The sequence below is a fragment of the Silene latifolia genome, chromosome X (genome assembly GCF_048544455.1).
Source record: "Silene latifolia isolate original U9 population chromosome X, ASM4854445v1, whole genome shotgun sequence".
Lineage (NCBI taxonomy): Eukaryota > Viridiplantae > Streptophyta > Magnoliopsida > Caryophyllales > Caryophyllaceae > Silene > Silene latifolia.
Window position 1 is genome coordinate 171656264 of NC_133537.1, and position 22164 is coordinate 171678427.

The following is a 22164-nucleotide window of genomic DNA, read 5'->3' on the forward strand; positions in this document are numbered from 1 at the left end:
TGATCAAGTAGCACATAAGCACTCACAGTTTCATTATATTATGCATTATGCCGACTCGGGTTTTGGCTTAAAAGGGTGGGTTACACACCAAGCGATCAAACCTCGATTTGCGAGAGGGATACCAATCCAGACAAAATGTGTAAGGAGGGTGCCCTAGCCTCGTGCTCGAAAGTGATGAAAGCTCTTTGACGAAACAGAAATGTGTAACGTCAACGGTATGCTTGACTCAATCGGGATTCGAAACGCGGGGATGAGAAAACTCACGCCGACGAAACGAGCCAATTGGTAGAAAAGGGTTAGGTTGTGGGCCCGGACAAGGAAACCCGACCGTGACCGTGATATCAATTAATGCATTCCAACCAAGACCTCGTTCGAGTCTCACCATTTAGGGATCGCAAAGATGTAAGTGTCCTAGTTTTCCCCAGCGGAGTCGCCAATCTGTGGACATGGCCCACCTGCAAGCCCACTTCGATCTGTGGACATCCAGCGGTCTCTTTGAAAGCCACGCTTGGCGGCGTAAAAAGGCTTTCGACCGGATCGTTTTAGATCGGTCGGTTTCGTCTCGGTAAGGGTCTCGAAACGATTAGAGATGTTCGGAGTCGCCACCAAGCATTTGTGGGATGCTTGGAACCCGTTCGAATTCCACTTTATACCTCGGTCAAATCGAAGCACAAAGCAGCGTTTGACATAGGCACTAAAGATAAGGAAATCGTCCCTCTTTAGCATCCTATCTCTAGAATGACTCTCGTACGCCCTGGATAAGGTCGTCCACTATCCAAAGTTTCTGAGTAAGAGGCGAAGGTACGTATTGGGAAGCCCTTTAATCCGACACCCAATCCTGCCCGCGTTTAGCGGCCTCTACTGATCGATCTTGGTTGGTTGAATGCAAAAGTTGATAAAAAGGTTTAAATGCATGAATGCGCATCCAATAATTTAAACCTAACATGTGAGAGCTTTCTAAGTCGGTTAATTTAATCCAAGTATCAAGTATAAGATGTCGAGTTGGAGTAAAGGTTGATTTGCATGCAAGACGGAAATTAAACATCCATTTACCGTATTAGGTTTAGGGTGCATAACATGATCCATTTGTCTTAGTAAGGCATTTTGCAAATATGGTTTTGGATAATCAAATAGTCATCTGATCCGTCCTATATCCGGGTTAACCGGAGTCGGGATCCTCCTAGACTAATGCTGGAAGGGAACAGGCCCTGTACCAGACGGCTATATGAGGCGCGAGCCAGCCGGCGGTGTAAGGGGCCTCCATTTGGTTTTGAAAATGAGAAATAAAGAGCCTGTTTAGGCGCGGGTTAGCCCACGGTTTATGTACCGTGTTCTGACCTTTTAGAAAACATTATAAAACGTGTTGAAAATGGGTGTTTGAACCCGGTTTGATTTGAAGGGGTCGTTTAGACCGCATTTGTTGATTTGAAGAACTAGACTCGAATAATCATCATTATTTGATAATATTCAGTGTCGGGTTCGGTTTGACAAACTTGACATGAATAGTTTTGAAAATGATTATGGACTAATTGTTTTAAGTCCATTTGAATGTTATTAGTCGGTACTCATCATCGTACCCGGGTTATAATCCGGCATGGTATGTAGAACCAAGGATGACTTTGTGTTGGTGACTAATATGTTTGTTTGAAAATGTAATGAAATGAAATAAAAGGGTTTAAAATACCTTTTAAATGTCATTAACCAAATATTATCACCGAAACACGGATTTAACCGTCATGGTATGAAGAACCAAGGGTGAAAAATGCTTTATGGTTAAAACATGTGAAATGAAACAACAAAGGTTCGAAAATACTTGAAATGGTGAAAACCGATTACAAATATGAAAAATGGATTAAGGGAAATGACGAGAACAAACACGGTTGATCTCTGGTCTGACTACTCCATTTAGGCGCGAGCTAGTTGGCGACCTAAGGGGCTTCTGCCTCAGACCAAAAATCAGTTTTGGCTCGTTTATTCCATGTTTTGGTTCATGTTATGCATGTTTTAGCATGTTAGAGTCATGAAACAAATGAAAACATAATAAAAGAGGATTTTTACACCCTCATACTTACATGTTTGGTTATGGCGAGTGACCGACGTAAGTGTAACAACTCGTTTGATCGGAAAAAACTCGGTTTAAAACCGTTTTGGTAAGTAAAAGAGTGTTTTAAAAGTTTAGTGATGGTGTAGTGGTCGAAGTGGACGATCAAGTGATTTAATGCACGATGATGGTACCAAACAATGTGTAAGGCTCGTGTTTACGATCGGTAGGTCGTAAATACGCGTCGGGTTGTGACTTAAGAAGTCGAGTCGAGAATTTTAAGGGAGAAAAGGGGGGCGGACACTCGCGTGAAGTTTATGGTGTGTGATGGTGGGTATTTATAGAGAAATGTGGGATGGTAGGTCGGTCGATTTTGCTTGGAGGCTAGAGAGACACCCCATTGAGGCGCGAGCCACCCCATGACTCAATGGGGTGTACTGTCCCTTTCGCAAATTTGGATTTTGCATTTGTTCTAACCAATGTTTTGTTGGTTGTGATTTGTGGCCTTTGAGGTTTGCTTAGCCGTGTAAGCTTCCTCTTAGATGATATTTGGGGTAGGTATTTTGTGTCTTTGACTCGGGTTTGACCCGTGTGAGTCGGGATTTGAATTTCGAGTCGGTTTTTGGCTCGGTGTCAGTTTTGACTCTAATTAGGGTCATTTTAATGGAAATGATATGATGAAGACTCGAGTTGCGGGTTTCTGAGTCGGTTTTGGGTCCGAAGGCGGTTTTAACTCTAAATAGAGTTATTTTAATGGAAATGACATGATAATGACATTCATGGCATTATTTTTGACATTCGAGATTTGGATTGAATCGGGTTGACTCAGGTTGACTCGAGTTGTCGGTTTTGGCTCCGAAGACGGTTTTAACTCTAAATAGTGTTATTTTAATGCAAATGAAGTTAGAAATCTTTTGAAATCATTTTTCATATCCGAGTAGTGCATTAAACCGTCTCATGTATAGCCAATCCACACACGCATATCAAAAACACGTTATAGTCCGATCATCATCGGGTGATTTTCGGAAGGTGCAGATACTGGGTATCTACACCCCAATGGACAAAACAATAGGGAATTATGCAAATGAATTATATGATGCAAGATTATACACTAAATGCAAACTACATGTGAAATATTTACATGTGGTAAGTATATACAAGTGATGCAAACTAAGCTAAGCTATATAATGGATGCTTTCTATTGTTCGGAGAGCTAATTTGAATTAACTCGGGTTGCTTGTGACTAAACTTCCCCAAACGGGTTAAATTCATGGAGGAAGTTTGGCCACAAGGCCATCCATGCAATGTAGTTCAAATTGTCATTTTGGATTTTTCCTAGTGGGAACAAAAATTGTCATCACCTTGATGGGGCTAAGGTGGAAAAGGTCCTTTGATGTTGCTAGGACATTTCACTAGGCAAAAAGCCAAAACAACAAAAATTATTCAAAACAAGTTAGTGAAACAAATCAAATTTTGACATTAAGAGGAGAGAGGTATAAAGAGCTCACATAAGCCATGATGGGTGCCTCTTGCCCGCTCCATCTAGCCAAAGAACTCTTCAATTATCGCCATCATCTCCTCCATCTTCATCATTCCACTCCGGTCTAGACTCATCACTTTCATAGTAGTCCATGAATTCATCCCCTTCACTATTTACCTCCACAGGGTCATTGTCACTCTCCCTTCCATAACCATTACCATTTGCTCCACCATTCCCATGTGCCGAGTTTGGAAAAAGTATATCGAGTTGAGCCCAAGAGGGAAGCATTCCCCCTTCACGAATGCGCCCTTGGCGGGCCATTTGATGGAAACAAGAGTATAGAGCATAATAGGCATCCACCATATCATCATGTTGTTGGCGATGCATAGCTTGAAGTAAACACGTGGCAAAGTCATCCCTTGGAAGAATGAACGGGTTAGGGTGGTTGTAGGGTTTGTAAGGGAAGGGGTATGGAGGAATAGCGATCTTCTTCTCTTCATTCTTGTTCTCATTCTCATGGTTCTCTCGTTGTTGAGTAGGGGGTGGGGCTTGGTTCTCTTGCCTTGAGTTTCCGGGTACTAGGTATAAAGGTAGACGAGAATGAGGTCCCCTTCTCGGTGAAATTCTTGTCAAACCTTCCATGCGAAGGAATAGAGGGGTGCTTCCCTTTGTCAACCATTTGATTCTTCTTTCATAGCCCTCATAGGCTATCCAATGATGTTGTTTGAAAAGAAGGCATTCATTAATCCTAGTATCACCCGAGAGAGGCACATACGAAATATCATTGTTGAAGTTTGGGTTAAACCACTTTGCAATCCTTGTTATCAAACCTACATTCACCATATGCTTCGTCCCATTATCACAACCATTTCGGAAATGCTCCCATCTTTCAAGTAGTACCAAAGGAGCATTGAAATTGTAACCACTTTTACCTTCGATTTGCAAGTAAGACTCCGTAAAGGTAAGATCAAGCTCATTAACAATTGCCGGGTCGCGCCGAGCAAGTAGGGTGCTCGTGAGAAAGCGGTAAGTGAATCTAATGATGGGGTTTTGAATGTAAGAGGCTGAACAATCCTTAATCTTTGACATATCACGGCCCATTTGGGCTCTCAAAAGTGGTTCTATACTATAATTTCTAGGCTTTGATGTTCAAGAGGGTGATACATATAAACCCAAAATATCCGCAAACTCAACTAGTGTCACCATTCGTGTGACATTCTCCAACCGGAACTCTATGCAAATTGTATTGTTACGGGTAGAAATCCTTAAGAAGCTTAGAAATTCAAGTACTAGTGATTTGTATGTGAGGTCATGCATATGAAACTGTTGGGAAATGTGTCCTCAACAATAGTGCGATCACATGATTTAAATATCATTATTAAATCTCATTTTAAGAATACATGTGGGATGTAATATTTTACAGTCAACTGGTCCACACATATCGGTAATGATTGGTTGACTAGAGTTTGACATTCTTGTCGTGCGGACGGTGGTGATCAGTTGATCCCCTTAGGTCATACCTATAGGGAAATACTCTTAATTGATTATTTAATTAATCGTATACTGATACGAGTTAATTAAATTGCTTAAAATTGACGGATGATTTTGTGAGTATAATTTACGTATCTTATTGTAAATGTGATTAAATAAGACACGGTCTAAGTAATCGAATTATTTTATTACTTGGATGAAATTATTGTTTACAGAAACAATTGAATCGGAATGAATAAATTATTATAAATACAGAATGTTGTAGTTTATAATTTGGAAACATTTTTGGTACAAGTAATTACGAATTACTAGTCGATTTTGTAAATGACATATTTTATGAGTATGTTGATTTTTAATATGTTAAAAATACATTACAAATTCACATGTCAAGTAACATATCACATATGTCACAATTGACAAATGACAAAATAAAATGGACCTTCCATTTTATCTTGTATGTACTTAGAAAATTAGAAGGAGTGTGTGTGGAATAATTATGTTGATTATTTTAATAAGAGAAAACATAATTATTAAAGTCTAATTAGTAGCCTTGCACACCTACCTTTTAGAGAAGAGCAAAAATTAAATGCATTGGGCATTCTACCCAAGGAAATTTCGGCCACTCCACATGAAAAGAGAAGTGAGCTTTTCTCTTTCATTATTCATTCAATCTTCCCATCTAATTTTCTAGTGTAAGAAAATTCATAAAATGCTCTCTACAATCTTGTGAGATTTCTAGAGAAATAAATCACATAATTCCTCTTCTCTCAACCGAAATATGTGAGAGTACAAAAACATTTTGTGTCATTTTTTAAGTAAGACTAATTTTAATACTAGATCATATTATTTTAGTCTTTAAGATGTATTCCTTGGGTATATGCTTTTGGGAGGGATTCTACTCTTGAATCCTTGTTCTTCCATTTGGAGAGCTCAAGAACAAGTGAGTAGGAGGACTCACTTGTGCCCATAAGAACCGAAATTACAATGTAAGGGTGATTTCTTCTCTATTTTATTATATTGTTTGCATGCATAAAATCCGTATTTAATTTTATGACAAATTAGTTTAGACATATATGAGTATGTTTTTATGTATATGAATCTACATTTCCTTCAATTGGTATCAGAGCCACGGTTGTTTGCATGCAAATTGGTTAAAAGTTTTTCCGAGTTATATGAATAACAAAATAAAACTTGTAAAATTTGTGTTATTATGATATATCACGAAATTATTACATGCATGTTAATATTTCTGGTCCTAAAGTGTTTTAGGATATTTTGGTTAATTTTTCGGATTTTTATTGTTCATAATTTACAATAATGGCATTTAAATGTGATTTTATGAGTAAAAATGTCATTTTTGGTCTAAAAATAGCTATACTTCGAATTTTCACTTGGTTTTTGGATATGTTGTTACATATATTATTTTGAGATAACCTGCAAATTTTCATAATTTTTGGACTTGTTATGCTCGAAAAATGAATTTTTCATCATTAAATTCGGATTTAAGTGAAAAATAGGTTAATATGAGTTAAATTTCAAATCTGGTCATAGAAAATTAATATGTTGTCACATGCAATTTTACAAGATGTGTGTAAAATAATTGGCTATAAAGATATCTTTTTGCATGATTTATGGATTTTTGAAGAAAAATAGCATAAATAGTGACATTATTAGTGGAAAATTAGTAAAACATAATCTATGACTTAGGAAAAACGTCTAATGTTGCATCTTATCATATTTTTCAGATCTAAAATTGAAAAGTTAATGAAAATAATTTTTCCATGTTTTTATGATTATTTTATTAAAAATCGATAAACCGCAACATTGTTTTTCCGGTAAATTTTTTCGAAATTTTTAACCTAAGATTTTGAACATTATGAGTGTCATGGAATTTTTCCAGAATGTTCAAGAGTTTAAATTTCAAATTTTGAATTTATTTGAAATTTTGTGATTTATTTGAAGTTTAATGGCTTATTTTTGTAATTTTGGTCCATTTATGAACAAATTTGTAAATAAAGGTTAATTATGGTCAAATTATTAGTGAAGACTATATTTTGAGTCCTAAAAAGTTAGGGTAATTAACTTATGCATAAATATGAGTTTATGTATTTTTGTGATTATAAAATGTTGAAATCACGCAAATCCGTAAAAACCGAGTAATATATGATATTGGCAATTTAAAGGCGATTTAGCATAAAAATTGAGCATGTTCATACATATTATAATGCTGCATTTTCTTTATGATTGTCATAATTTTAATTTATGTAATTTTTGAATTTTGTAATTTTACTTAGTATGGCCTTAGATTTTAATTGGTATTTCCCGAAATGTATGGGAATATCGATTCGGTTGTAATTTTATTGTGATCTCGTATCACCGTTTTGTAATTTAATAGATTTATTTTATTTTAGTTACAAATGTATAATAGGAAATTATGTAATTTATTATGTAATTTTATTCATTCCGGAGTTCCAAAAGACGGATTTCTTCAAGAATGACGATACATAAAGACGGTGTCACCTCGAGATGCGTGCCACAACCGAAGTTCAAGGGACCTATGGAGTTGGTTTCCGAATATGTAATAGATTAAGAGTTTTTCTATTTTAGGAAAGGCCATACTAGGATTTATTTATCTTTGTGCTTGCATTTTATTTTATGTTACATGCATCGCTAAATCGCCATAACTAAACATGCATTGTTATTTTATCGAGTTTATCGACCGTGTCAATTAGAATTATCGTAGTTCACCGCTTTAGTTCACTTAAAACGTGATAGATAATAAATTGACATGACCTCTCGCTAAAACTATCAATTGAGACATAGCCTTACCAAATAGTAGAAACCATGAAAACCTATTTCGTGAGGGAGTGCACTCGGCCACACCGGGGTACAAACCTTGTTACGTAGGGGAAGTGGGTGATGAATGTTAATCCACCGAATTCATGTTGATGAGGGATGTATCGGCCCCACCGTGCCCAAGTTAATGTGGGTTTGGATCATGGACACATTTATTCGAAATTTGGATTGAACTCAACAAAAGTATTTGATAAGGGATGTATCGGCCCCACCGTGCCCTTGTCGATGTGTTTTGGGCTAAAGATAAATGTTAATGTAATTTTATCGACCAAGAGTTCTAAAAGTAGAATCGATTAAAGAGTTAATCCACCGAGTTATATTGATAAGGGATGTATCGGCCCCACCGTGCCCAAGTTAATATGAATTTGGATCTTGGAATCATTTATCATAGTTGGGTAGAGGTCACTATGTAAATGCTATACTTGTTTACAAGTATTAATAAAACGATAAATGTTAAGTTTTCCACTATTCCGTTGTTATATTGTTCTATTTCTTTACCACAATTCATATACGATATCGTTTCGATTTTTGATTCAAATCTCCATTAAAACACCGTAACTAAAGACAAAATTTGAATTTTCTTCTAAAACCTCAAATGGACCATTGATAAAGATCTCTTGTAAAGAGTATAGATTAAAGTTATTCATTATCAAACAGGTTTTTGATTCATGACTAACACTTCTACTTACAATGGATTATGTTTCATATACTTAATTGAATTAAGTACCTTGAAGCGATAAATTGTTTTGGTGATTAGATTTTCAGAATTCGTAATTGACCAAAATAACGCAACCACTTCAATGAAAGTTTTAAGACCAAACGAACAAATGAAGAGTGAATCTTCATGAATTCAATTTTGCTTCTCAAAGCAAAGACTCATTGAATTAAGTGGGAGCATTCTCTTAAACCGTTAAGATAAGGACGAGGTTCAAGAAGTAAGGATTATGATGGAATTGATACAAGGTAATGTTAAAGGTAAAGTTGTTGAGAATGACGATACTAAACCTATCAATCCCGACCGATAAAGTTTCCATTGTCTTAAAATGTTGGACACGAGAAAGGAAACTACCCCAAATTATTGAAGAATCAACGAGTTAGTTGTGGGACATCTAATGGGACCTTCTTCTTTAAATGTTTATTTGATTAAACAAAAATTTTGCTAGTACTACTTCGTCAATATTAGAAACCGGTGGTGGTTTACATCGTTGTACTTGATACATAGAATGATTAGAATATGACGACTAGCATCAATAATGACGAGAGATAGAGTAATTGTGTACTCAATCTAGTTTTTGGATTTAAAGTTGTACTTAATTATGACTATTAAGTGCATTAACTCTAAATAAGAATATAAACTTGTTAAGATACAAAAGAGGTTTCACTTTTGTGACCCTATACACCACGATTTGATGTATGGCTGGCCCATTATCAAGGTGAATATATTCTAAACCAAACTAGAATGATATATCATGTAGATGATGTAAGACTCAAATTGGTAACCCAAGATTAAACCTTAATTTATGGAATGATGAACGCAAAGAGTTATCGAGTACTCTTGAAACCATTAGATTGTTAATGGTATATGCGTATCTTGTATTCAAAGCAAGATGTCTCGTGCCTTTTGGTTGAAAAGAAGATCGAGGTAATAAATCATTGATCCATAATAGGTTGATCATTATCTTTTACCAACGATTTAAGTTGACACTAGTGTGTTCACTTAATAAGGTAAGTAGAGAAATCTTTGAAGAAGTTCAAGAATTCAAGGAATCACGATTTAGTCGCGATGGGATTATCAAAGTAAAGACTTTGATATAAGCCAAAGGACATGTGATATAGTATCACAAGTTAATCTCTCTTAGCACGCATTATGAAATAATGTGTGGATGGATAAGAATTCAAACGCTATTCAATATGATTTGGACTTCAATCAAGTTACTTTGAGTTACTTGATCCTTTTGGGGATTTTATCATTTTGTCTAAATTATTTTTCCACTAAATCGAATCATATGTGATATGAAATGGTAAGGGTACCATGTTTGTAAGTTTTCACAAGAAACAAATGCTCATTTTTCCCTCTTAAATTATCACGAATACGACGGGTTTGCGGCTCGTGAAGTGTCTCTTCTAAAATACAAGTTTATTTTAGAAGACAGAGTGGGAGAAATTATTCAAGAGCCACAAAGAATGCCACAGAGAATGTTATGTCGCAAGAAACTGGTCCTTCTTGGCTACATGAGACGTTTTGTGTAAGACATTGTTTCTTTAAAACCTAGGAGGTTAAATTCGTCACTTGTCAAAAATGATGAATTCATGCTACTTTTAAGAAAGTAAAGAGCTTATAACTTACAAAGAAATTGTTTGATTCAAGTTGATTACTTCTGGAAAGTAATGAACATATGACTTACATAAGAGTGTTTAAGTCACAACTCAATACAAGGCTTAGAGCCATGAAAATCCGAAACATAAGGGCTTGATTAGTGACAAAGGCTTTTGCACTAATAAAGAGATATTTCAATGCAAGATTGGTTGCAAAGGGTTTTGCACTAATTGAAATGCTTAAGTCTATTTGGATCTTCTTAAGGATTGTGTTTCATTATGAGGTTATGAAATACGTAGCAAGTAAATCTAAAACCCGCTTCTTCAAAAGAAGGAATGTATTCAATACATGTCATGAGTTTTGTAGATTCTTGCAATCCTAAGATAATGTGAAACTTAAGAGAGGGTCTTAAGTAGGACATCAATGAGTTGGAATCAACATTTTGATCATGTGATAAAACATTTCTCGATAAGTCGAGAAGTTGTGTTTATACATGGAGTTTAGTGGGAGTTACGGAATTTTAATTAGTCCGATATGTGGATGACATATTGATCATTGAGAATGATTTAAGACTTTTGGAGTATTATAATACATCTTGAATATCCGGATTTATGAAGATAAATCCACATGATATTAGCGTCAGTAAGAAGTCTTATGTTGATAAGATTCATGACTAGTTCAATTAATTTGAACATATTTGATTAATTCCATTTGCTTTTGCGGATCAATTAAATGAGTAATGATGTATAACACTTCATATACTTTGAGTATGATGAATTGTTTTCAAAATCGAATTTAAGTAATCTTTACCTAGTATATAAAGATTACCCTTAAGTGCTTGCAGAAGCATTAAGGAAGTAAAGCAAAGTGTTTATGATGCAATTTTGTGTAAGGGTGTTACACAAGTGACAATTGACAATTGAGGTTGCGCATGGTTTCTGACAAAACCATAATCAAAACACATTAGGATGGTTAAGATACCATTGTGGCTATGATAATTAAGAAGTAGATTTTCTAGAATCGTTCTAGGCAATAAAGAACAATGAGAGATATATATATAACGGAAATTGAGTACAGTTGCAATCATGAGATGTGCAAGAGGATGAGTCCCGCACACTGTGAAACCAGTGGGAGCTATTCTTAGGCTAGAGGACCTATGTCTTGATTGGATCTCGACACGTACTCAGAAAGTTTTGTGATGCAAATGTATACATTACAAAGGAAAGCGAGTATGTAGTAAGGTTGAGTAAGGTACAAGAAATTGATAAAACCTACTAACCAAAGCCTTCTCAAAGGCTAAACATGATGAGTCATGTCATTTCAATTGAATTGAAATGAACAACTACATGCAAGATCAAATTAGATTATAGAATATGAAATAGTAATCAGGCATTGACTATTCATATGTGATAATCGCATTTGTCGTTCGAGTTTTTCTTTAAAAACTCCTTTTACACTTTGTTACATCCAAACGGGTTGTAGTGACAATTGAACCCCGTTAAAGTGAACACGGATTAACATTGTATTCGCCCATAGTCACTTGTATGAGGTGACGTCTCGAAATGACTAGAATGTGATGCGATTGATGGCAAGTTCAAATGCCATAGAGTCATGTGAGATGACTAGTCGATCACATAGGCAGACTGTTAAGGAACTTTTTGTCGGGCCTAATGACCGCTTATAGAGTTCTGGTAAATTTATGTAGCCTGGTCGTGGCGAGAGCTGCTATAGTATTCAAATGAGTCGATTCTTTTGACTAAAGACTATTCACCTAAGATGGCTCAGTTTCAGATTAACTTTGATTTGTGTTACTACGACCTTCGTAAATGGGGTCAAATGGGCATATTTTGGGTTATGATGGCTGTGGCTAGTCGAAGGAATGAGTGCGATAGGAATTGTCCATCCCCTTGTCGGGTTAAAACAATATCTCGGGGCCACTCGAGGAGTAATGAACTGGAAATGCGTGGCCACGCTCGGAAGGTATCCGAGTGGATAAATCCGGTCAATCGTTATTCTCCGGATCGAGGAAACCATTCTTGATATGATCACTTGCAAGTACGACCCGAAAGACACCTTGCATTGAGTGGGAGATAGTAATAGGACAAGAGAATTGGTGACGCACACTTGTCGAGGACAAGTGGGAGATTGTTGGGAAATGTGCCCTCAACAATAGTGCGATCACATGATTTAAATATCATTATTAAATCTCATTTTAAGAATACATGTGGGATGTAATATTTACGATCAACCTGGTCCACACATATCGGTAATGATTGGTGACTAGAGTTTGACATTCACGTCGTGCGGACGGTGGTGATCGATTGATCCCCTTAGGTCATACCTATAGGGAAATACTCTTAATTGATTATTTAATTAATCGTATACTGATACGAGTTAATTAAATTGCTTAAAATTGACGGATGATTTTGTGAGTATAATTTACGTATCTTATTGTAAATGTGATTAAATAAGACACGGTCTAAGTAATCGAATTATTTTATTACTTGGATGAAATTATTGTTTACAGAAACAATTGAATCGGAATGAATAAATTATTATAAATACAGAATGTTGTAGTTTATAATTTGGAAACATTTTTGGTACAAGTAATTACGAATTACTAGTCGATTTTGTAAATGACATATTTTATGAGTATGTTGATTTTTAATATGTTAAAAATACATTACAAATTCACATGTCAAGTAACATATCACATATGTCACAATTGACAAATGACAAAATAAAATGGACCTTCCATTTTATCTTGTATGTCTTAGAAAATTAGAAGGAGTGTGTGTGGAATAATTATGTTGATTATTTTAATAAGAGAAAACATAATTATTAAAGTCTAATTAGTAGCCTTGCACACCTACCTTTTAGAGAAGAGCAAAAATGAAATGCATTGGGCATTCTACCCAAGGAAATTTCGGCCACTCCACATGAAAAGAGAAGTGAGCTTTTCTCTTTCATTATTCATTCAATCTTCCCATCTAATTTTCTAGTGTAAGAAAATTCATAAAATGCTCTCTACAATCTTATGAGATTTCTAGAGAAATAAATCACATAATTCCTCTTCTCTCAACCGAAATATGTGAGAGTACAAAAACATTTTGTGTCATTTTTTAAGTAAGACTAATTTTAATACTAGATCATATTATTTTAGTCTTTAAGATGTATTCCTTGGGTATATGCTTTTGGGAGGGATTCTACTCTTGAATCCTTGTTCTTCCATTTGGAGAGCTCAAGAACAAGTGAGTAGGAGGACTCACTTGTGCCCATAAGAACCGAAATTACAATGTAAGGGTGATTTCTTCTCTATTTTATTATATTGTTTGCATGCATAAAATCCGTATTTAATTTTATGACAAATTAGTTTAGACATATATGAGTATGTTTTTATGTATATGAATCTACATTTCCTTCAGAAACATGGTAGAGAGTCCGAACAAGTCGAACAATGCTTCGGTTTGATGGTAAATCCCTAGCTTTCGCAAAGTGTCATGACAAACAAATTTAGTTGGGAGGATGTTCTTACCCAAAAGCCGGTGGAAGATAACCCTTTGCACATCATTAACAAATTCAATGTGAGAGAATTGACCAAGTCTTGAAAGATCAATAATTTCTTCATTTTCTCTCCTCCTTGTGTTGATATGTGATGTTGAAGAACTTCCAATGATCCTTGTTCTCTTTTGTTCCATGGTTGTAAACCTTCTTGGTGTTTTCATTTTGATGTGGGTTAAGGACTTTGTTTGTGATTGAGTGGGAGTGAAATCAAACCTTCTAAAGTAGATCTCTTTGCTTTTTTGAAAACCCTAGATTGAGTGAGTTAAATTTTAGAGACGTTGATTTGTTTTCTTGAGCATGAAGTGTGGTGATTTTGTATTTTTGTGAGGGGGTTTTGGGTTTACTAAGTGAGAGGAGTTGATGTGGCTTGATATGTCTGGTGGAAATTAGGAAAGGAAAGAAAGGTTGTAGCAATAGAAGTGTGGCACGGGAGGGAGACGCGCGGTTCATTATGGGAGTCGGGCGTCTTATGCCTTTTGGAAAAATTTGTAAACGCAAAGGGACACGCTTGACCTAGAGTCGGCCCGCCCGTCTCGAGCAATGAGACGCCCATCCCAAAGCTAGGACGCCCCGATTTCGTGGCAGTGCAAAAATTCTTTTGGATGAGCAGATAGGGACGCGCGACTTGGAGTCAGCCCACCCGTCTTGATCTATGGGACGCCCATCTTGAAGCTAGGACGCCCGGATTTCCATCCAGCAAAGAATTGTTGGAGTATGTGTCCTCAACAATAGTGCGATCACATGTTTAAATCTCAAATTAAGAATACGTAAGGGATGATTCATTTATATAGTCAACTGATCATCATTAATCAGTAATGATTGGCTAACTAGAGTTTGACATTACTGTCTTTTGACGGTGGTGATCAGTTGATCCCTTAAGGTCACACCTAAAGGACAATTCCCTTAATAGACAAATTGATTAATTGTATAACGATACAAGTTAATCAATTCTTTAAAATTGAACAATTCAATTTGTGAGAGGGAATATTTATATCTTATTGTAATTTGATTAAATAAGATTTATTTTAGTAATTAAAATACTTTATTACTAAAATGGATTATTGTTTGTGAAACAATTGAGATAAGAATGAATGGTTAATTATAATTACAATATGTTGTGAATTATAATTATATGACCCATTTTATCATGTGATCAAGAATCACTAGTCAATTTGTTATATGCAAATTAATTAATTTATAAAATAATATTTATTTGATAAATATGCATTAAATTAATTAATCACATGTAACATACTACATGTAACATATTGTGTGACAAGTGACAAATTGACAAAATAAAATGGAGGTCAATTTTACACAAATGACCGAAATATGGAGGGAGTAGTAGTGGATTGTGGGTGATATTATTTTATGTGATAAAATATATATAATTATGGCTATTCCTTACTAGCCATACACCTACTCTAATTAGTCTTACACATCCTATTTTTTGTAAAGACCAAGAGCAAAAAGGAGATGCCATTCTTTGGCATTTTGCCATCACCCCCACCGGTTCCCCCTCTTCCCTTTTAAAGAGAATTTGTTCTCATATTAACATATTATTCATTCTACATGCATTTCTCTCCTTCTCTCACAACTCTCTGTAAAATGGTTTAGAAACCTTATAAATTATAAATATAATATTAAATTACTAGTGTAGTAATAAGAATATTATTAGAATCATTTTATGGATACTAGTGTATTAATCTAGTTAATTAATATATTAGTTTGAGGGATTTGTCTTGGGTGCAATCAAAGGAGGATCTCTACTTTGGGATTTTGGAGGATCATCCATCATATTAAGCTCAAGAACAAATAAGGAAGGTGACCTTATTTGTGCCCACATTTTCGAGCCATATAACAATGTAAGGGACATTGTTTTTCTTATTAATCTCTTATTTAGTTATGCATGCACTAGATCTAAAGAACTAATAATTAAAATGTTAATTTGTTCACTATTAGAAGAGTCTAATAATAGGTATATGAACCTAACAATTGGTATCAGAGCATAGGATTTTGCATGCATAATCGATTTATAGTTTTTTCGAGTTATTAGTAACTTAATTAAAACTAAAAATTTGTGATTTATAAGAGTAAGTCACGAAATCATGATGCATGTTATATATTATGGTCCTAAAATATTTTTAGGTCATTTTTATGATTTATGGTATTTTATTGCTCATTTTAATGTTTTTTAGTGAAATAATTACATTTTTATGAGTAAAATGAACTTTTATTTACTAAAAATGGTTAAACTTCACTACTGGCTGTGATTTTTTAGTATGACCTCATATGAATATTTTATGTATTGAATGTAAAATTTCGTATTAATGTGATTAATATTTCATGATTTATGATTTTTATGTGATAAAAATGGTATAAATGGAGGTTAAATGACTAAAAATGGTTAAACTTAATTTATTACCTTGACGTTTTTATATGACCTCACATGCATATTTTACTTATTTTATGTAAAATTTCTTATTAATGTGTTTAATATTGCATGATTTATGATTTTTATGAGATAAAAATGAATTAAAAGGAGGTAAAATGGTTAAATATAGTTAAACTTCGAAACGGGCCATGAAATTTTAATATGCTGTCACATGCATGTTTTACCCACTGTGTGTAAAATTTGAAATGAACTTGATTCATTTAGCATGATTTATGAACTTTTAGATTTAAAATGACATAAATAGTGACTATTTTAGCATAAATAGTTAATACGAATTGCATGGCATGAGAAAATTAATTTAGGTTGAATTTATATCCCACTTATAAGATATAAAGTTGTAAGATTGATTGGATTAATTTTTGTATACTTTAGATGTTTTATTTGATAAAACTGATAAATCGCAACTATATTTTTCTCAAAATAAATTCGAAAATTTTAACCATGATTTTTGACCTTATGAGTGTCATAGAAATATTCCATAATATTCAAAAATTTAAAATTCAAATTTTGAAATTATTGTAATTTAATTTGGATTTATTTCATAATAGTTATGATTTTAAGGTCAAAATGAGCATAAAATTACATCAAGTTGAATTATTGTCAAAAATTGAGTGATGATTAATTTTTGAGACCTAAGTATGTTAGGATAATTAACTTGAGCTTAAATTTGATTTAAGTATTGATTTTTGATTTTAATAAGTTACTATCACTTATTTCCATAAAACCGGGTTATATGAACGATATAAGTTAAATAGGGCGATTTGGCACATAATTTTGCATGATAGACACATATTATAATGCTGCATATTTCAATTGTTAAATGTCTTTTTATTTATATAATTTTTGAATTATGTAATTTTATCTTAGTATGGCCTTAGTTTTAATTAATATTACCCGTAATGAAAGGGAATATTGATTCGGTTGTAATTTAATGTGATCTCGTATCACTTTTATTTTTAATTGTTTTTCATATTACAAATGTATAATAGGAATAGCTTTGTATTTTTATTATTATTTGTAATCATGGAGTTTTTTCAAGACGGTGCCATTCGGAAAGGCGTTCCGATGAAGACGGTGTTTCTTGGGATACGTGCCACTTGAAGATTCAAGGGACCAAAGGAGTTGGTTTCCGAATATGTAATAGATTATTTGATTTTCTATTTTAGGAAGGCCATACTAGGAAATTATTATTATTGCTTTGCATTTATTCTAATATATTGCATGCATTGCCAAATCGCCATAACAATACATGCATATCATATCGAGTCATCAACCGTGTCAATTATAATTATCGTAGTTCACCGCTTTAGTTCACTTAAAATGTGATAGATAATAAATTGACAAGACCTCTTACTAAATAAAAATTGAGAATTAGCTTTACAAAATATTAGAAACCATGAGTCCCAATTTCATAAGGAAGTAGGCTCAGCACACCGGGGTGCTAAACTTGTTACGTTGGATAAGTGGGTAGTAAATTGTTACTACATAGAAATTTGGATGATCTCAACGGAAGTATTCGTGACCGTAGTCGCATGTGTTCCGGGTTAAAGATAAATATTAAAGTAATTTTATCGACCGAGAGTTCTAGAAGTATAATCGATTAAAGAGTTAACCCACCGAGTTATATTGATTAGGGATGAATCGGCTCATCGTACCCGAATTGATATGAATTTGGATCTCGGAATCATTTATAATAGTTGGGTAGAGGTCACTATATAAATGCTTAAAACTTGTTTAAAATGTTTACAAGTATTATTAAAAACGATAGATGTTTATTATTTCCTTCATTTCCGTTTTTGTAGTTATTTATCCGCAATGGATTCATCTAATACTCTTACACCAATCACCATTAATTCATGGCTCCAATCATTCGATGAAAAGTCCTCCGAGTATGACAATGATACGATTAGAGAATTACGCTTTGGCCTTGGTCAGGATGGACATCTTTGCTACTTTACCACTTCCACACCTCCCACTCCGATATTAATGACCACCTCTTTGGTAAGAAAATCTTGTGAAGAAAATCTCACTAATTCCAAGGCATCCTTGTTTGTAGAAACAAGGAGAAATATTATATTCAGTGGGAGTTCTAGCAAGAATGTCCTTGCAACTGAAAGGAGTAATGGTATTATTATTAAAGGAAAGGCAAAGATGGCTGAGAAACCCAAACCTGATAATGAATTGAAAATGGATAGTGAGACTACCACAACCAAGACCAAAAAGGGTGCCCAATCTTACGAAGAATGTCATTATTGTAATGTCATGGCCATTGGAAGCGCAATTGTCCCAAGTATTTGGGAGATATCAAAGCTGGACTTATCACTCCACTTGGTATCATTTTTTCCGAAATCTTTGTTATTGATATAAATTATAATTCCATCTCAACGTGGGTATTGGATACTGGTTGTGGTTTTCACCTTTGTAATCGTTTACAGGGGTTTGGAAATTTGGAAAAGCTAAACAAGGGTGATATAGATCGCCGACAAGGAAAGGGAGCTAGGGTAGCCGCCACTTCAAGAGGGACATATGTACTTGTTTTAGCTAATAGCCTTGAGTTGTAATCTACATAATTGTTATTATATACCCGCTTTGTCTAAAAACATTATTACCACTTCTATGTTAGACATAGAAGGATTTTTCTTTTACCATCAAAACAATCGTTGTATTTTGTTGAAAATGACTTGGCCATGAGCCAAGCCATTTCTATCAATGGTATTCATGTTTTAGACACTTCCAACTCAACTAAAGATATCTATAACATACAAACCAAAAGACTCATAACTAGTGATGCAAATGATTTGTACATTTGGCTTTTTCGATTAGGTCACATAAATGAGAAACTCATTAAAGAGCTAGTGTCGACTAGATTTATTGAACCATTTAATTTTCAATCATATGATATAAGCGAATTGTAACACCCCGTAAATTTGAAGACCTTTATTATATTTTAAGAGTAATATTTTAATCTATTTTAATTTAATATTAATTTATTTGAAATAAAAATTATTTGATAAAATATAACCTTATTTTATTTTGAAGAAATGTAATCATTTTTGATAGTTTAGAGATGTTTAAAAGTGATTTAAACTATATTTAAACCTTTTCCTTTAATAAAATAGATTTCGGATAAAAGTCGTAAAATTGGGATTTTCCCATTTCTTACGATCGTTGGGTAAACGAGTTTGGATATTGGGCATATGAGTACTTAATCTTTTAGTAAAATCGTGTTTAAGAACTTTACTTTTCTCGGAAATCGCGTTCGACGAATATTTCTAATTTAAAGTTAAACGAACCAAAACGTAAACAAATGACCCATCTCCACATGTCTTTGGCTGGCCACCTACCCTCCATTTGTCCCCTCTTCCAATTTTCATTTCCTCCATAACTCAATCTATCTCCTCCTTCTCTCAAACACCAAAAACCCACTAAAAATCCTCCTTACAATCCCTAAATCCACCATAAATCCTTCATTTCTCCACCAAATCTCATAAAAATTATATATTTGGAATCCTCTCTTCAATCCTCATCTACTAGTAAGCTTTATTTTCATTTCCCCCAATTTTTGTTTAAGACACTTTTTTTAGGGTTTCGAATTTAAGCTTAATAATTGTGTTTTTGTTGTTCTTATAGGTGAAGAATTTGAAGATGAGTTAGGTGACTCATATGTTGTTGAAGATGAAGAGTAATTTTGGATTTTAGAAGCTTTCTCAAGTTATTACTTGTCTCTTTGCTAGCTTAAGGTAACTATTCCGAGTTACTCGACGAATTAATGTCACATTAGTAGTTGTATTTGTTGTTTGTTGTTGTTTGTTGTTAATTGAGATGATCTTGTTGATAAATGAATGAATGGAGTAAGATGAGTATGCTTATATTTAATTTATGTTACCCATTTGTATATTATTGTTTGGAACAAATTTGGATGAGGAATTATGTGTTGTGACAAGTCCGTGTTTTGGCTGGAACGCGTCAGTATCAGACCGAGACGGTTTCCAATATTTCCAAAAATATGACAGATTGAACGGCGTCGAAAAATTAGGTGGTTTAGCCACTTGAATCACTCAATTCGGAGTCCGTATGAGTAAATGGCGTCGTTTTATCGATAAAATTTATAGAAAAGTTTACCCTTGTGTGAGACGGTTATTTATGCTATTTTATTATGCGAGAATTTTGTGGAATTAGTTATTTTGTAAGTTGAAATATATTTTCTTATGTTGATAGTCTTTCACATGATAGAAATTGGAATAGTGCATGAAAATGATATTGTAATGAATTTTGTGATTTGGGCCAAAGTAGGCCAAGACTCGAAAGTGGGCAGATTGACCGAACGAGTTTGGTCAAACTAGGTTTAAACCGGTCAGCCTCGATTTGACCGATGACCCGTCGCGGGACTAGGGTCGAGGGTTTGTCTTTGACGTGAGATTGGTTGTCATTGGATGTTTTATGTTATGCCTTGATATTTGTAATTATCATTTCACATGTTAGTTGTTGGATGCTTTGGATGCCTTATGCTTGAGTCTTGTTGCCTCTTTGCCATTTTAGCTTGTTCTCATGGATTATGGTCTTGTTGGTTAGCTGGAATTTGGATTATTATTGATATTGGAGATATTGTTGGATTGTCAGCTGAATATGCTCTTGCGTAGCCTTTCATATGCTAGGGTGTGTATGATCATTTTTGTGTGCAAGTTTGGACTCTTTGCCCCTCTTATGGTTAAGTGGGTGTCCTACTTGTCTTGTGTGGTGTTGGTATCTTAGACCATCGTCATAGATAGGCCATTATACTCTTTGACGAGTGTATGTTCGACTTAATAGCCTTTGTGTCTTAGCTTGGTGGGTTTATATCCAAGTTAGGGCATGACCTCCTGACGTACTCGTAGAAGTATGTGGTCAGCTTAAGTACTAGCCAACCCTTTGGTGGACTCCTTAGGGGTACTCATGTGTGTGATCATGGGTCTTGGATGCGGTATTTTCCGCATGTCGCTAGGTCTCGCGAGGTTTAGGACTAGGGTGTTTACCTTACCTCGTGGTATAGACTCGAGTTCTGAGTGACTATTATTTCGTACTAGGAACTTATGCCTGTCTCTAGATATATTGTCCTTTCTTGTTTGATGATTCTATGAATCATAGAAGGTGAGATGCAAGCCGGCTATGGTTGATAGAGTTTGGATTCCTGGATGTTATGTGATTCACATGATAGTGTAGTATGAGTCGGTCTAGTATTCACATGCTAGGACTATGTGTTGTTTTATTGTTTACATGATAAGCACAATTGTCTAGCATCTATATACTAAGGCTATGTGTTATTCATATTCATATTCTTATGTTTACATGTTATATTAATTATGACATTTCGTGGCTGGGAGAACTCGGAGTTACTCCTCACTGACTGTGGCTTTCGTATTTGTATAAAATGCGATTGACAGGTAGGTGATGCATATATGGGGTACATGGACGAGCTAGCGAGCAAAGTAACCTTGGGACCTAGATTGGCTTTATTTTATTATGACCCTTAAACACTTTTTATGTTATATACTTTTTAGGGACATATGTCTCCCTTTATCATATTTGGGTTGTATAACTTTGTTTCGCGACTTTAGCGATGTTTTATTATGAGATTTATTTTAGACCTTGCATGTTTGACACCTTCCCATTTGGATACTTTTATAACGGAGTTCGGGTTTTAAAATTACAGGTTTTCACCCAAATGAACCTATTACAAACATATCCATGCAGTTTTATTCTAGAATTACGTGTTTATTTTTCCGCAATGAATGAGGGTGTCACAGTTGGTATCAGAGCATATTTGCTCCCGACGCACGTTTGTGCACCCCCAATATAAATAACTTGACCTTAAAATAATAAACTTGAGAGATGGGTAGGATGGGTAGACTTAGGACCTTATGTTGTAGTCTCTTTGTGATTGCTCTTTGTTAGGTTCTAACATGTTTGTTGATTGTCATTTA

At 34.5% G+C, this 22164-nt stretch overlaps 1 long non-coding RNA gene across 1 annotated transcript; it reads left to right on the forward strand.

Annotated features, from left to right (window-relative positions):
- Positions 1-19586: 19586 nt before the first annotated feature.
- Positions 19587-21809, forward strand: LOC141621646 (uncharacterized). Its single transcript, XR_012532534.1, has 3 exons — positions 19587-19737; positions 19835-19944; positions 21625-21809. It is a non-coding gene; the product is annotated as an uncharacterized LOC141621646 (long non-coding RNA).
- Positions 21810-22164: the final 355 nt, after the last annotated feature.